General features: G+C 34.9%; 1 protein-coding gene across 17 annotated transcripts in view; it reads left to right on the top strand.

The window, feature by feature from the left end:
- DMD (dystrophin) overlaps positions 1-17,773 on the top strand; it is a 2,622,506-nt gene that overhangs the window by 1,527,862 nt on the left and 1,076,871 nt on the right. Inside the window, exon 1 of one of the 17 annotated variants that reach the window (XM_021079559.1) lies at positions 1,379-2,574. The gene's annotated coding sequence lies outside the window, so the exon portion shown is untranslated. 17 annotated transcript variants of the gene reach the window in all.

Raw genomic sequence — 17,773 nt, 5'->3', positions numbered from 1 at the left:
GTGGTTTGTGTTACATTAAAGTTTGAGGAGTACTGCTTTAATATCTATTTAATCCTTACCTCCTGATGAGGTATTCTTAGTCCTATTCACAGTAGTAGAGGTTGAAGCCAGAAAGTTCATATAACTTGCACAAGGTCAAACAACTTGTAGGAGGCTGAGCCTGGACTCTCTTAAGTTTTTTGCCTCTACCACACACATCTCAGCTACTGCTCTAGAACTGGATGCAGTACAGTAATCCAAGAGGGATAAGTCCACTAAAAAATATGAATAATGTTATATACTTTGGAAAGTACATTTCTTTTCAATTCTGATTTTTCTTTCAAGTTTTCTGATGCATAAAAATATGAACAGCATGTCTGAGCAATGTTTAGCTGCTGTGCTTTGATCCTTTGGCCATTCAACAATTTTATTTGCATTCTGAAAAGGAATCTGATAACATCTGTGATGCAGACCACACCATTGGCCAAGAAAGGGCTGATCCACTTTCATTTGAGAGCTGGCTGGCTGTGCGCTGCTCAAAGGGAAAGTATGTCTATTTACATATTATATTGATTATAAATAAAATTCCCCCATCCTTTCTTCTATTACAAAATCTATAGTTAAGGAGTCAGGAGGAGGAACAAAACTGCATATATTTGCGTTGCCAAACTGGATAACTAGTTATATCATTCCATAGATGGCACTGAAATAACACCTCAAAGTATCAGGTTTTATGAAATTTAATCTATCCATAAGGCAACTGCCAATGATATTTAGTTGAGTGAAAAGATGGACAACCCAAGTAGCAACTCCCATAAAATCATATGCCTATGATAGCTATCTTGAAGATAAAAATATCAAGTCTGTTTCTCCTTCATTTATCATTTATCTGGTCATTTGACAAGTATTAATTGAATACCCGTTACGAGTGTAGATGTATGAAGTGAGACTGCAGGTACAAGTAAGTCTTCCTAAGATTATGTATTATATCAGTAGTCCAAACTGGGTGGTGTGTGCATATAAACTGAGGTTGCCTTCAGAGGATTTTTAGAGGTGGGGTGACAGGCAGTAAAGAATACACTAGTCAGTTGTGCATAAACACTTCAGCACCACTTAGGTTATTAACTTACCATTTTGTTTAAGTTGTGCTTAATTATTTTGTTTATTAAACAAGCACATAGTGGAGTTCCCGTCATGGTGCAGTGGTTAATGAATCCAACTAGGAACCATGAGGTTGTGGGTTTAATCCCTGGCCTTGCTCAGTGGGTTAAGGATCCTGCGTTGCTGTGAGCTGTGGTGTAGGTCGCAGACACGGCTTGGATCCCGCGTTGCTGTGACTCTGGTGTAGGCTGGCGGCTACAGCTCCGATTCAACCCCTAGCCTGGGAACCTCCATATGCCATGGGAGCAGCCCAAGAAATGGCAAAAAGACAAAAAATAAATAAATAAATAAAAACAAGCACATCATAATCTGTAGATATTGCCATGAAGAACACAATAAAGCCTGCCACTTCAGGGATGTCATCTACCAAATCGGGTGTGTCCCTCAGCTGTCCCAACATGCACACACCTGTGCCTCTAGACAGGTGCTTTCCAGAGACTGCTTTCGGGTGTATGTCTGGGGGAAGACTCTGTGAGGCAACACACTTTGAAACTTTTCCCTCTGGCTTTAGGAATTAACCTGAGAACTCCTTGTCACCATGGGTTTTGTTATAGGACAGTGGCATGTTAGAGAATGTGCCTGTGAATTTAGGATTTTTGAGAGGTTGTTGTAGAAGTAAATTTCCTTGAGGATTGGTATTCTTTTATTCAATCCATCATGCAAGTTTAGTGTAAAGCTTTGATGCACAGCTCCAGAGGGTAAGTATGTGGGTACACGTATAGCTGAGTATAAACATACATCAGTGAGCTTAAATAAAGTTTTCTATTCATTTATTGGTAAATAGACCATTATAATGAACTCATGATATTAGAAACTGCTAGGGCAATAAGCAAATAATACATGTGGTTTTCAATGAACTTTTTAAAATGTTGTGTCAATGGATTCACCTAAACCATTTTTACTTTCACTACAGTATGTAAATAATTCAGCAACTTCTAATTTGAATCTGTTATCATTTCAACATTCGATATATAGCCAAATACTTATTGAGTGCTAACTGTGTTTTAGATAATGGGGCTATAGTTTCCAACAAGACCATTGATGTCACTCGCTCAGCTCACAGTGAATGATCTCCATCAGAGTATCAAGTCTGTAGTTTATCACAGTAATTTAAAAATTGTTAGGGAAAGAAAAGGATACTGTCTTTATCTAGGCATATTTGCTCTAAGTGCTTCCAGAAATAATCTCCATTGGGTAATGCAGACTGTGTGTGGAGTGGAATTGAGTCCAATCCGTGATCCAGCAGAGAGCTTCAGCCCAGGTTTTCTTTAGAGCCTTTGCTACACACAAAGTTGGCTGATGTGCCATTCAGCATCCCAGCAGCTCTTTCTCTTCACACTAGCAATGGCAAAGCTTTGTGCGGAGGCATTGCTGCCTGCTCTGAACTAAAATCATCCGTGGGGACGGGAGAGGTTTCTTGCACACCTTATTAAGGTAGGCAGTTGTATCTGTGTGTGTGTGTGTGTGTGTGTGTGTGTGTGTGTGTGTGTGTGTGTGCCTGAAAGCTGGAAGACATCTGTTGAGAGCAAAGTGCTCTTCTGTGGGTCTGGCTACCTCTATGTAAGTCTTCTATTCTGATGCAGAAGCTTGTGAGCAGTAGGTGGGAGGAGATGCTTTTGTACTTGGAATGCTGAGGTCTGGATTAAGTGATATTGCTATAGCTAGTTAGAAGCAGAATAAAGGACTAGAGATCAAAGCATTCAAAAATACATCCTTCCATTATTTCTCTGCTGTCAAGTTAAACCACATTGTTGTAGGGCAAATAAAAACAAAGCAAAACAAAAAACAGCAGTAAGGGCAAGTAGCCCAAATGTAAGGTTCTTTGAGCATCTCTGGTTGTCCAGTGTTTGAAGTCTCCTTCTCACAGACAATTTATTTCACTCCTCTGGAGGCGGCAATTCATATCCACTTCCTTCTCTTGGACCATTTCCTTCTTCTATACTCCAACAGGGAACAATAGGGAGTTCAACAGTAACGGGCGATTTTTTTTTTCAATGCTTATGCCCTCTTCTGCTTTTTAAAGGTGTTTTTAAGAGACTCCTACTTAAGGGAGTCTTGGTGTCTGTGTGTTAAGGCAGCAATTAACTTTTAGTGTCAGCGCTTACGTTAAATTTTCTCTCTGCTTTACGAAAGGAGTTATTAAAATTCAGCATGAGTATCATCAAACTTTATCATAAAAATCTGCTTTGTTTAGAGCACCTTGATTTTTTTTCAAAGCTACCTTCTCTGTTTATATATACGTTGCTGTCTTTCTTAGAATATCGAAATTCCTTGTGCCACAATATTAAGAAACATGAGGTTGAACCTTTATACTGTGTTTTATTTGAGAAAAAAAATGCTGTTTTCAAAAGTTTGATTTGTTCACTTAAAGTTTAAAAATGTAAATTTCTTTGTAATGAATTATTTCAGCTGGACACTATGACACTGTATACTTTATTTCAACTAATTTTTGTAATTAACATATGGTTAAACGATAAAATAGAATAATTTATTTTTATTTATAGTTGAAAAAGTTATTAAGTGAGATTTTACTTCCAGTAAGAGTTTAGAAAAATAGCCAAAACAGTTCCAAACAGGACTTGGAAGATATCTTTACGCTTCTTAATTTTACCTCTCTTCACTTGATTTGTAATTCACTCATCACAAATGCCTCGGCCTTGAAGTAAATGCATTATTTATAATGATGCTGTGTTTTTAGAAAGAACAGTTATGGGCTCTGTTGTACATTTGAATGTTGTAATTTTTTGCTATATTTATAACCTCTTTTTTTCTCTCGTGTGGTTTATTTTGGAAACGAGGCATGCTCGATAATAGGCTGACATTCAGTTTCTATGTGTTAAATTTAAATGCTGTCAGTGTTGTTATCACATCTGGAATGTGTGGGGAAAAAAGATACCAAGTTTTATTATTTCGATTAAATTGTGGAATTGCAGATTGATATTTTTCAATGCATTTTCATTATAGTTTCTGCCATGGAGGCAGCGTGAGGGCTTTCAGGAAGATGGAGTGGTGTAATTACCAGGTGCACACATTCATTAATCCTTCCAGGCTAGAGAAAGCTTCAAGTTCTTCTCCAGTGGCCCATTCGTAAAGCTATAAATATCTAAATTGTGTCAGCCAAGAAGTCACACAGAATGGTGGCTCTTTTTGAGTTCAATTTCATGCACTGTTGCTTTGGTCTTGTGAGGAAAGCTCTGAATTCCTTAGGATACTCTTGCTTGTAAAGTTCCCCAAACAAAATATCAAATCATTGAGGACCTAATTAAAACTATACACTCTTCTTTTGCAAGTAGGTGATTGCAGTAATGTGTAACATAAAATATTGTAGCTCCTTTGCTTTAGAGCACCTCTGCTGATTTTGCATAGTCAAGATCACAGCTAAGATTTGGCGATACTTAAAAGGATTTATGGCTTATGGTCCAACCATCCCCATACTACTTCAAACCTGAGTACCCTTGTATATTATATTCAGTAATGTAATATTTGCATTGCATGTGGCAGCTATATAAAATTTAGTCTAAAATAATATTTAAAGTTCTTAATTATTAAATACGCCTTAATAAAAATAATTATAAGATGATGGTTCCATGCACAGAAATAAAAAGAGAAACCTAAATTTTAAATTTAAAGTATGTAAATATGCTTTAGTGATACCTTTCTTCGTATATAGTCTTTTGCTCTGAATTGAAATAACTAATAGAGCCATCATCAAAGATCTTATTATTTCTTTAAAATATGCCTAGAAACTCATCTAATAAGAACAACTTGAGAGTGATCATAAATCCATTCATTGGAAGGATACCATTTAACATACATACACATATGTGTGCACACACACACACAGATATATTTTAAAACTCATGATATTACTTTCTTTGTATGCTTTAAAAGAAAATAGAACCCGTGCATATTCATAGTGTATGAAATATATTTATACTTTAATGGTTTACTTTAAAGGTCCAAAAAATATTCAAATCATTTTCTAATTTTTTTCTTGTGTTTGCATGTGTCAGAGTTATTGGAAATTTTTGAGACATTTGTAGAAGATTTTGTCCAGAATATTTAGGAATATATGCTTTCCCCTCTGATGTTGCAGGGTTTTTTTTTTAACTTTTTAAATAATAGTAGTTAATCTGATCTTAAAACAAATGTCCAAGAGTACTTTTATTCTCTGAAGAATGTAATAAGCACACATGTATAGTCAGTAAAAGAAAGGGCAGGGCATACTTCTGTTTGAATTTTAGTACAAAAATACATGTATGTGTGGATGTGTGTAATGTGGGTGTGTTATTTAAAAAAATAAGTCAAAAAGATAAGAGACAAATATAGAATCCAGGAACTTTTTCTGTGGCTTTCAGTTTCTGAAAACCCAGTGAAGCCCTTGCACATCTTCTTTCTCAAGGCACTTTAGGAACTGTCCAGCACCATGATCAGACTGAAGATGATTATATTCATAAGGAGAAAACTTGGTTTTAGGGGAAAGCCAAATCTTTTTAAAAAGTAATAGTTACAGCTATTGCAAAAATATGAAGGTTATATATTTGCACCACATCTCTGTCTTTACAAAATTGATTTCTAACAGTTAGCTGCTTCCAAAATGAACATATTTGCAACCTTGAATGCACATTGCAATGTGGTCCATATGTGGAATACATTCTAAAGAAAATTTTAATGAAATAATGAAGATTATTCTGCTCTCTTTTTTTCTGTTGAGTAAATTATTTTAACAATTTGAAGATAACATTGTGTTTACCATTTTGTGTGTTTGCACGTGTGCACATGCATTTGTATTTATAAGAGGATATATGTTCACATGCTAGGTCTGTTGAAACAGCTGTCTCTTGGAACACATAGGGAAAAGTTAGTGCAGCCTGGCAGCATACCACTCACAGCCACCTTTCTTGAGATGGTGGAGAAATTTAGTTAATTAATTACACACAATTTATAACTTCAAGAAATTTTCTTTCTGAAGACTAGAAATATAGGTATGCACACAGTAATGAAGATTCAGTGAGTCCCTAATAAAATAGAATAGGATAAGTAATAGCCAATAAAGAACAACTGTAAATTTTGTCTGTCATGTTATTATATCTATAATGTCCATCAATAGAGGTCTCCACGGATTTGTCACTGAACTCTGACCACATCCCTCACCTCCAGAGGCAAAATAAGGAAGAGGAGGTGGTCTTATAATTGAGTTCTTAAAAATATTTATAAATAGTTTGACCAGCCTCTATTTTTTTCCTAATTTGGCCACACCCACAGCATGCGGAAGTTCCCTGGCCAGAGATCAACCCTGTGTCACAGCAGTGACTTGAGCCACTGCAGTGACAAAGCCACATCCTTAACCCACTGTGCCACAAGGGAACTCCTGATCAACCTCATAATCCACTCTTAACCCTGAGAAAAGGAGGGTCATCATATCATTTTCTTAGCAATTTATTTTGTACTCCTAATTTGGGAGAGTGGAGAGGGAAAACTATTTTCTTACCATAGTAGAGATTTTTTGATTTCTGGTTTAATCAAAATATCATTTGGAGAGGCAATAGAGACTCCTTTCAGCTGTTTTATCTGTTCTAAACTAACCTCAATTTTTTTCCTTTTACATTTTTTATATCTTAAAAAATGTATAGTAGTAATACATACTTATTGGAACAAGTCAAACAAGACAGGGTTACATGGAGAAGATTTAATATTCTCCCCATTCCCTCCCCTAATATTAACATTTAGGTAGTATGTGCTTCTCCATCCATTTTCATTAAAACCTAAATTTCATCCAAGGATGAAGAGATGAAGCACATTTGTTTAGACCTGGTAAAACTCATTTTGCTGGAGTTCCCGTCGTGGCGCAGTGGTTAACGAATCCGACTAGGAACCATGAGGTTGCGGGTTCCGTCCCTGCCCTTGCTCAGTGGGTTAACAATCCGGCGTTGCCATGAGCTGTGGTGTAGGGTGCAGACGCGGCTCGGATCCTGCATTGCTGTGGCTCTGGCGTAGGCCAGTGGCTACAGCTCCGATTCAACCCCTAGCCTGGGAACCTCCACATGCCGCGGGAGCGGCCCAAGAAATAGCAACAATAACAACAACAACAACAAAAAGACAAAAGACAAAATAATAATAATAATAATAAAAACAAATAAAATCCAAAAAAAAAGAAAAAAAAAGAAATGTTTAAAAAAAAAAAAACTCATTTTGCTTACCCTTCTCCTTAGCTACTTTTGGGTTGACTTTACCTACCCAAAGATATTTAGAACAAGTGCTCACATTCATCGTAAGAGAAAACATTCACTGATTACTCTTCTCATCAGTATCTTTGAAAGAAATATCAGTATCTGGGGGATCACAAAGGAGGCCCCAAACATCATTTCTGTTGCCATTTTTCTCATCACTATTATCAGTAAATCAGTATAACATCTTAATCTTAAAAGCTATAATTTCCTACCCTCTGTTCTTATCTTTTTTGGTTTGTGTTGTTTTTTAGGGCCGCAACTGCAGTATATGGAAGTTTCCAGGGTACGGGTTTTAGGGATTGAATTGGAGCTGCAGCTGCTGGCCTATGGCCTACACCACAGCCATAGCAACGCAGGATCTGAGCTGCATTTGTGACCTACACTACAGCTCACAGCAGCACTAGATTCTTAAACCACTGAGCAAGGCCAGTGATCAAACACGCATCTTCATGGATACTAGTTGGATTCTTAACCTGCTGAGCCACAGTGGGAAGTCCTTGTTTTATCTTTTGAGGTCCCTACCCAATACAATTGTAACAATAATGCTGGTGAGCATGTGTCCCCTTCTGTACTACTCAGATCCTGAGATAGCACTCTCAGTAGGTTATGTTGTCAGTGCTGTGCTTATATCACTTCATATCTGTTTAATGCTTTCCTGGTATGCTTTCACTCCCAAGAGCCAATACCTACATCTCTTTGTTGGAGCTGCCTTTAGACTGTCAGAGTTCACTTGGTCTGTGCTAAGGAGAGCTGGATATGTCTTGGAATTTACATCCCTTAATGTAATGCAACGTGTGGGAGCTGCTGGTTGCAGAGGCATAAATACTTGAGCTTTTTTGCCTACAGTTGAGAAATTCAGAAGTGCAACCTATATTGTCACACTGAACTTGTTTGCCCCGCACATGTTTGGCCTGCTTCCCTTCCAATCTCACTTTTCTTCTCCCTTACCATTGTTTCCTGGAAGCATGTTTTATTATACTGCTTTTATAATGAAGCCTTATCTCAGAATATCTCTTTGGGAAACTTTGGGAACTAAGATAGCTCTCTAAAGATGAAATTTATTGGTCAAAATGTCCAAATTATCTTAGTAAATGACCAGTATGAGACCAATTCTAATCTTTCTGGGTCCATATTCCTTGTCTTTCACTAGGGAAGTCTATTGCAATTAATTATTCAACCTTTAGTCAACAAATATCTATCACATATCTATTTTAGAGACTATTATATTTACAGCATCATTAGGATATTATGGTTAGTGAATACTTTATATCTTTACACCTGAGGAGCTATTTGACTTCTCTGGGCAACAGTTCCTTCATTTGTAAAATGAGCACATTAATGCTGCCTAACTCATAGAGTAGATGTGAGAACTAATAGAATGATAGACATAAAGTGTTGAGAATTACATTTGGTAATTACTCATGCTCATTAAATATTACATATTTTATGATTATTGATACTCTTGGGTGTCTAATATAAACTGTATATTTTTATTGATGTTAAATAGAAAGGTAAAATTCCTATGCAAAGAAAAAGAGTTTTTGATATAGGCACTGAAACTTGAACTTTAAAAGAAAAAGGTAATTGATTTAAGCCTCACAAGATGCCTGACTGCTGGCTCTGTGTATCCCTTTAGCCTTGTCTCATCAAGAGAAAACCTTGGAGACATTTCTACTAGACTCAGCAGATCAATTTAACAAAGATGAATGGCATTTTGCTTGAAATGTATTTAGCCACAGCTACCTTTTGCTAATTTCATAATTTGTAGTTTTTAGTAAGAGTTAAGCACATCCTTTTTTTTAAAGTCCTGTAAAATAAATTGCAGATCACTTTGTCACTTTATTACTTTAACCACATCAGACAAAGTGTTTGGTGTAAAGACAGTAGCTGAGTGAACTCTTCTTCTTGTAATGCTTAGAAACTATTTTAGCACTGGTAAAATTGCTGCAATTTATATTCATAAATTTTCATGATTTGACTTATTTTAGAAAAGTTATTAACTTCTGAAGGGAAGTTTCAGAAGCATTCAAATGAGTACCAGTTAGCACTACTCACATACATGAAGATCATTTAAAAATATACTGCTGGAAACTATACTTAGCTATAGTGTTTCTACAAATATTAATTCCTGCTTCATTTCATAGCAATTTATTTTGTATTTGTGAATGTCTGTAGTTTGCCGGTATAAAGAATTATCACATTACCTTTTACAATAATCTTTTTTTGTCAAAGGGAGCATATTATGACAAAAACAAAACAACTCATTCTATACTGCTAAGTCATTTCACATGTCATTCCTGAATTGGCATATGTAGAATCTTATATTTATCTATTCCTCACAAGTTTATTGGAAGCAATAGGAACAAGTTCGAGACACTATCAGTTAACAAAATAACAATTACCTGAAATTTTCAAAATATCGTAACAAATCTTATCCTCCTCATTTTTGACCTCTCAAACAATCAGTTTCCTATTATTAAAATGATAGCCTCGTGTAGTAGTGGAAATACTAATTAACAGTAATCTATAACATGCATAGATCTAAGTAGTTTATATAGTTCACTTATTTAATCTTCTAAATAAACATGCAAAGTAAATATCACTATTATTCTCATAATAAAAATGATGAAATGTAGCTAGGAGTTAAGAAACTTGTTTGAGTCTACACATTTAGTAAGTGGCAAAGTGAGAATTCTAACCCAGGCAGTAAGACTACAGGGCTAGCTTTTTTATCAGTATGCTACTATGAAAATCTAAGCATCAGTTGGAATCCACAACTAACATTTTGATATGTAACTTTCTGACCTTTTGTCTATGCTAACACATATGCCACATATACATACACACTTTAAAAAATCCCCATTTTTTAAATGCTTATTTTTCCCGTTAAGTTTACAATGTAGTTTATACAGCTGTTTTATTTTAAATTATATATTTTTTCTAAAAATCCATGTTTGTGAATTATTACCTTATCTATTAAGAAGGGATATTAGATGATTCTAATTTATACATAAAACCAAACTGTCAATTATTTTAAGTGTCCACCCAAATCCATATGTGAGTCAGTAAAGTATATAATTGTTTACTGCATATTACGTATATCATAAAGATGATACCTCTAATATAATGATAGTGAAACACAGAAATACTGAGACCTATTTTAAGCAACAATTTTGTCGTTTACTAGTTATGTCAACTGAAATAACTAATTATCTCAGTATCTTAATATCAAAAAAAAGCATTACCTAGGATCTGTTGCAAAATAATATAAATCTGGCTGTGGGGATGGATGAATCTTGGTGGGATATAGATAAAACAAGACTGGCCCTGAGTTGATAATTGCTGGACCTAGATGGTGCGTATATGGAAGTTTATTGTATTATGTTGACTACTTTTATAGATGTCTACAAATTCACATTACAAAGTTAAGAAAGAAGTGTAATAGTTCTTGATTTTATACAATTTATCCAAAAATCAAATGATAGTGTACTTTTAAACTTTACACACCTTATCAGAATAGTAAGATATAATTTGAAAATAACACATTTTGATTTTTTTACTCAAAATAAGATGAGATTAATGAGCTGTGTTACACAAAGAACATATAAGTTGTACATAATGAGAGAAGGAAGGTAAATATTACTATTTGGTCCAGTGACCATCAGTATGATTTCGCCCAATTTTCCAAGTTTGTTGTATTACTTCTGCTATATAACAATAAATAAGATGTGTGCCCAGGTGAATTAGCATAGGATGATGGAAACATCTTGTGTTTTAGAGCTAGACAGATGAAGATGATGATCATATTGATGATAAAGAAGAATGTAATAATAGTAATGACACTAACAATGATGGTAGCTACTTTCTATTAGATTATTGTATGCCAGATATTCTGCTTAGCACCTTCAGGCATTGTCTCATTTAATCTGCACAACAGCCCTATGAGATGTAAGTTCTACCATGAGGGGCAAACTTCAGCTCACAGACTTTGTGTAGCAAATAGAAGTCTGAGCTAGAACAGACATCCTGCTGTCGTTGGTTCTATATTCTATTCTCACCTTTGCAACTTAGCAACTCTAAGATCTTGGGTAATTTAAACACATGCTTTAAGTCTTGATGCTCTCAACTGTAAAGTGGCATCCCAAGTAAGTATTTTAAAGGATCATTTTCATGATTATACGTCTTACAGTGCATGAAACATCTGCATTTAGAAACAGAAGGTGCTCAATTACTGATAACTATCATTATTAGGCTATATATAATATACACATAAAAATTACATGGAAATATGTGACAGACTGTTGAAGAGCCAAATAACAACTACAATGAAAAATAATATTTACTTAACTCTTACTATGTGCCAGGATTAGCTAATTTCATGCTCACAACAATTCCATCATATAAGTACTATTACTGTCCCATTTTACATATGATAAAATTTAAAGAAGAGAATTAATTTGACAAAGATTACATATGCTATCTCTCCATCCTTTTGGATGTCTACCTGTCCATTTTCCATTCATCCATCCTGTTACTAATCCCTACCCTCCCCTCATTCCCCAGACTCTCTTTCCCTCTCCATTTCTTTTTTATCTGTCTATAGTTTATAATTACCTGAATATATTTTATAGAATTATAGGACTGAAAAAGAATCTTTAAGTGAACTTTGTTTTGATAAAATCCACACTGAGATTTAAAAAGCAGCAAACACTGTTCTATACATATACAGGAGGAATGTCCTTAACAAGAGATACATAGTGTAACATAATAGTGGCAAGGCAGGCCCTTAAATTTACAAAGCAATCTCATGCACATTGTCTCATTTGACTCTTAGCACAATCTCTGAAGTTATTATTTTTTCCCCATTTTATAGGCTAGATGTGATGTGGCTTATATTTAAAATATACTAAGTATAGTATAGTTAGTATATATTCTGGTGTTTTGCTCTTATAACTCTACCATAAATCAGAGCAATTGGTGAAAGAAAATAACAGGAAAATAATACCTTCAGTGTTAGTATTAAGTTATAATCATATTAGAGCATTTAAGTTTGTGATTTTCAAGAGGCTGTAAATGTGGTGGCTTCTTTGATATGTGTTTGAATTCATATCAGGTATTGTAATTCAAAAGTAATGTATACATTATCTAAAATGTGAATGTACATTCACATGGAGATAATAAATTATAACAGAGTGAGAAATGGCAATATTTTACTCTGTGATTTTTTAACATAGATGAAATCACTACTATTTTGGAAATTGAAGAAATATAGTGTTTGAGGTGAACTTATCTTTCTGGAATACCAACATATTTTAACATAGTTCTCTCAGTGAGCAACCAAGCAGGAAGCCCTCAGAGCTACTTGCTACTGCAAGGAGCATGCTGTGCTGAACTGAAAACACCTTCCCTTTCCAACTCTTTGGAACTCTTTTCTCCAAGAGACTTCAAATGCTTCAAATTTAGCATCAGTTGGAGGCACACCCAGGCATATTGTAGTGAAAGCCCCAATAACTAAATACGCTGCCACTGCTCACAATATTTGTGTGTGTACGTGTGCCTTACCTATTGTGCCTTACAATTTATGGAAATAGTGTTATCATTCAAAGTAACAAGCTACTTCCAGAAAAATCCTAACAATGACTATTTTTTAAATAACTTATACACATGTAGCATGGCTTGAATATATATCCAGTCCATAAGAATTTTGTTTGTTTTTTCATTTATGGTGTTATATTTTTAAAAGAAGATGAATTTCAAAAAGTGGATTTTATATTTTCATTTTAATCACTTGGCATTATCATTTAATAATCTATTGCTACTGTGATTTAGTCTATCAATGATTAATATGCACAGTATTATTTCAACAATGATTCACCACGCTTTAAACCTGATGTGTGTATGAGGACACTGGGGCTCAGTAATTAAGATATTTTCCTAAGATCACACAGCAAGAAGTGAAACATCTGAAATTTAGAACTGTACATACCTGAATCAAAAGACTACATGATTATTTCTCCTTCCTTTTGCAAAGAAGGATAGGGATGGTTCCGTATCATCATGGAATAGATTATATTTTCTTTTTACTAGAATATCTTTCATTAATGAATAAAATGCAATATTCAGTGCATGTTCTTAACTATGATTTTGTTTAATCTTCCCAACATTTCTGTGAAGTGGATAGTATAGATAACATCCAAGGAAACCCAAGGGAATTCAGCAAGTGCAAGTAAAAGAACCAAGTTTTAAAGCTTTTTGTCAAAATCTCTCTTTTTCTCAGAGGATAGAAGGGCAATGAAGGTAGATAAGGTAGGATGGACTATTTCTTATGTAATCTTCTGACAATATTCATACAAGAGGAGAGTCAGCAAATCCTCCTTGATGTGGAAAGATTTAACACAGTCTACAGAGTGTCTCTCTAGAGTAGACATTCTCTTCTGCACTTTCTCTCATCTATACTGCCTCAGAGCTCCAAGAAGAGGTCTGACCACATAGTCTAGGGCTGCCTCCTCCACCTGCACAATGCAATAAGATTATTTTATAACTCAGCTCTTTGTCTCTGCCTTCCATGGCAGTTATTTTCTGCCTCCTTGATTTTGTTTGTCTCCATTTACGGTGTAAGCACAATCAAAGCAGACATCTTGTCAATTTTTTTTTCATCTGTATATCCTCTGTGTCTAGAAGCTCTAAGGATATAGTCATCTCTCAGTATGTTACTATGGAAAGAAAGAATGACTCAAGAACATCTGGCCAACAACTGCTGTATCTTTTGTCTCCATCTCTCTTCTCCTGTACTAGTATCATCCTCCCATGTCAACCTGTGTAGCTTGACCCAAAAGTTTTGATTTCCCAGAAAAGCTTATAGCTACTGCCTACTCTCCTCACAAGAAACTTAAGGCCTATCATTTCTTGCGAAGCAGCCATAGACATTTTTAATTAAAATTAAAGCTTTCTACATGAGTATTTATTATTTCAGAAACTGCAAAATCTCATATGAGTGGAGCTCTTTACTATGTTGAGTTCTAGATTTTTTCTTATGGATAGTCTTTAAGAAATTGTTCTTTTAAAAAGGAATAAAATTATTTAGGAGACCTAGAGAGAAAAGGAAAGTAACAATTGCTGGCTTAAAGTTATGCATACTAATTGCCATTGAATAATGAGAACACACAGGCCATTCAAAAGTGGAGAATTAACTAATTTATTTTTCTTTTAAATGTTAAATATTATTGCATAGGCAATAATAGGTTTAACGATAAAGTCATCACAACTTCTATGATCCATGCAGAGGAATATCTCTAAGCTTTTGACTACTGTAAATTGTCAAGAATATAAACCTAATTGTTCTTGTAACTAGAAGTAACATCTATCTTGTATGAGCAAAATTTAATGATGAAAGTGCCTTATTTCAATTTTCCTTTTAATGACCTATACAATTCTGAAAGTTATTTGTCTACTATACGTTGATAACAGAAACTATATTAGTATAAACTTTGAAAAGTGATTCTTAATGACTTTTGTTAACTGAATTTACCAATATTATTTTATTATTGGGACTTAAAATTTACCCTGATGTTGAAAATTTTCATATACTGCTTTTGAAATGTTTTGTCAGTGATATATCCCTATGGTATAATCTTGTAAAAAAAAAGTAACAACACAAATGTGGCTAGACCATTTAAAAATCAGTATGTTATAATTAAGTCCATTTAATCACTTCAGTTAAACATCTTAGGAGCAAACTCAGTTCTATTTTAAGAGGAAGTACAGTTTTTTTAGATATGTGTCATAGCACCACATTACTTTATAACATCTTATAAAAGGTGAATTTAAATAACATATTTAATTGTATTGCAATTCAGTCATAACTTAATGGTAGTGACTAAATATTGGCAGAATTACAGAACTAATACAGAAACCGAAGACTAAAACAAAAGTGAAATAAGTAATTTTAATGTTATCATTTACTAGCACAGAGAAAATTCATTTACATTTTCTTAAGCCTTTTAAAAAAATTAATATCATAACTTGTTAATATAGCATCTTATATTTTCTTTTCTGTTTCTGGTATAAAAAAAAGGAAAATTTCCTCATAGGAATTAGCTAGAGTCTTCCTTTTTCTCTCTTCTTTCTTTAATTATTTTTCCTTACTTTTTTTAAAAGACACACCAAATTTCTAAAGGATTTTATTTTTTGAAGATTTTTTATTGTGAAATAATCATAAACACACAAGGAGTTAAAAAAATAGAACAGAAAGTAGCTGTGTACACATTACCCAGCTTTTCCTAATGATAACATCTTAAATAAATATAACACATTACCAGACCCAGAAAATGGACATTGTCACACTACAATTAACTAGGCTACAGAAGTTCCTTGGATTTCCCCAGTTTCTGCACACAGTCTTTTATGTCTTTAGGTGTTTTTCTATGACATTTAAGCACATATTTAGATTCATATAATTGCAATCACAGTCAAGATACGGAACAAATTCATCACCACAGAGGAATCTGTAGGATGTTTTTTACAAAATTACCATAAGTGTGTCAAGCCATTACTATATTATATAGCAAGTATGTTTTAAATCATTGAAACAGCGATTTGGGAGTTCCTACTGTGGCTCAGTGGGTAATAACCTGATTATTATCCATGAGGATGTGGGTTCAATCCCTAGTCTTGGTCACTGGGTTAAGGACCCAGCATTTCCATAAGCCACAGCATAAGTTGCAGTTGTGGCTGGGATCCCACATTGCTGTGGATGTGGCTTAGGCAGCCAGCTGCAGCTCCAATTCAATACCTAGCCTGGAAACTACCATATGCAACAGGTGTGACCCCCCAATAAAAAAGAAAAAAATTACTGTTATGTCTTATACAATTATAACACTAGGTTCCTCTCCTCAACTATGGTAACCCTGGTAAATTTAAGTTGATGAATATAAGGACATCTAACTCTTCCTATATGTATAAATATGTTGACTGTGATTTTAATATTTCGTTGTCTTCTTATTGGTTGCTTGCTTAATTTTAATGATTTGAACATAATAAGAATAGTCGGTGCAGCCTAGATAAGAAAAGTGGATGTTAGTCCCCTATCTCCAGATTAATCATTGCCCCAACATGAGACATCTACTTAATTATCCTTCTGGAGTGAGAAGAATATGAAAGTGAATGATATTCTCAGATTTTCCAGCACATACACTCTGAAGAGAGTTGGTATAGCAATTTAGGAGCTGCTTTAGCTTTTACGGTTTCTAAAAAAGTTTTTCTTAGTGTCCCAAGTAGGTCATTTATTATATGATAGGGCAGTTGGCTGTCCTTTTTGAATGAACTGATGACGATGCTGATTCAGCAGAGTAAGATATAGACAATGCATTTTCTCCCTTAGAGTGAAAAAGTCTCTGATAGCAATTAGTTCATATGCCATATACTTGGCTTAGGCATGGTAGGGGGGAAACCGAGTGGTCATTGGCCTTAGGATGGTGAAGGGTTAGGAAATGGGACAGGAGATTCAGAATTCCAGTTCTTCCATTCAGTAGCTCAGCCAAGCTTCCTAATAACTTAGCCAAGATATTTAAGTGCCCTGCACAGTTCCTGGCATATACCCACTATGTACTCAATATGCAATTGCTATTATTAGTCAAGGATCTCAAAGGCTGGTTGATGAGGCAAATGCTAGAAACAAGAGTCAATTATATTAAATTAAGTAATAAAGTGTGTTTGTGTGTGTGTGTGTGTGTATGTGTGTACACACACATATATTTAAAGGATATTTATTTAGAAGAGGAAGGGAGAAAGAACATACATGCCATAGTCCCACTGTATATCTGATACTGTACCTTAGAAATTTTATTTCTGGAGTTCACGTCGTGGCTCAGTGGTTAACAAATCCAACTAGGAACCATGAGGTTGCGGGTTCGATCCCTAGCCTCGCTCAGTGGGTTAATGATTCGGCGTAGCCAGGAGCTGTGGTATAGGTTGCAGATACGGCTCGGATCCTGCATTGCTGTAGCTCTGGTATAGGCTGGCGACTACAGCTCCGATTAGACCCCTAACCTGGGAACCTTCATATGCCGCGGGAGCAGCCCTAGTGAAGACAAAAAAAAAAAAAAAAAAAAAAAAAGAAATTTTATTTCATGTTACCCTCACAAGAAATCTGTAATGTGGCAGGTATCATTTGCATTTTATAAGAAAACAAAGATTTGCTTATAAAGTTAAGTGGATTGTTTTAACAAAGTTATTGATCTGAATCAAAGTCTGTATGAATCTAAAAATGTTGCTATTGGAGTTCCTTTCATGGCTCGGTGGTTAACAAACCCAACTAGGACCCATGAGGATGCAGGTTCGATCCCTGGTCTCGCACAGTGGTTAAGGATCTGACATTGCTGTGAGCTGTGGTGTAGGTCGCAGAT

The sequence above is a fragment of the Sus scrofa genome, chromosome X (genome assembly GCF_000003025.6).
Source record: "Sus scrofa isolate TJ Tabasco breed Duroc chromosome X, Sscrofa11.1, whole genome shotgun sequence".
Lineage (NCBI taxonomy): Eukaryota > Metazoa > Chordata > Mammalia > Artiodactyla > Suidae > Sus > Sus scrofa.
The sequence above is the reverse complement of the archived record's forward strand: the minus strand, read 5'-3'. Positions and strand labels throughout refer to the sequence as shown.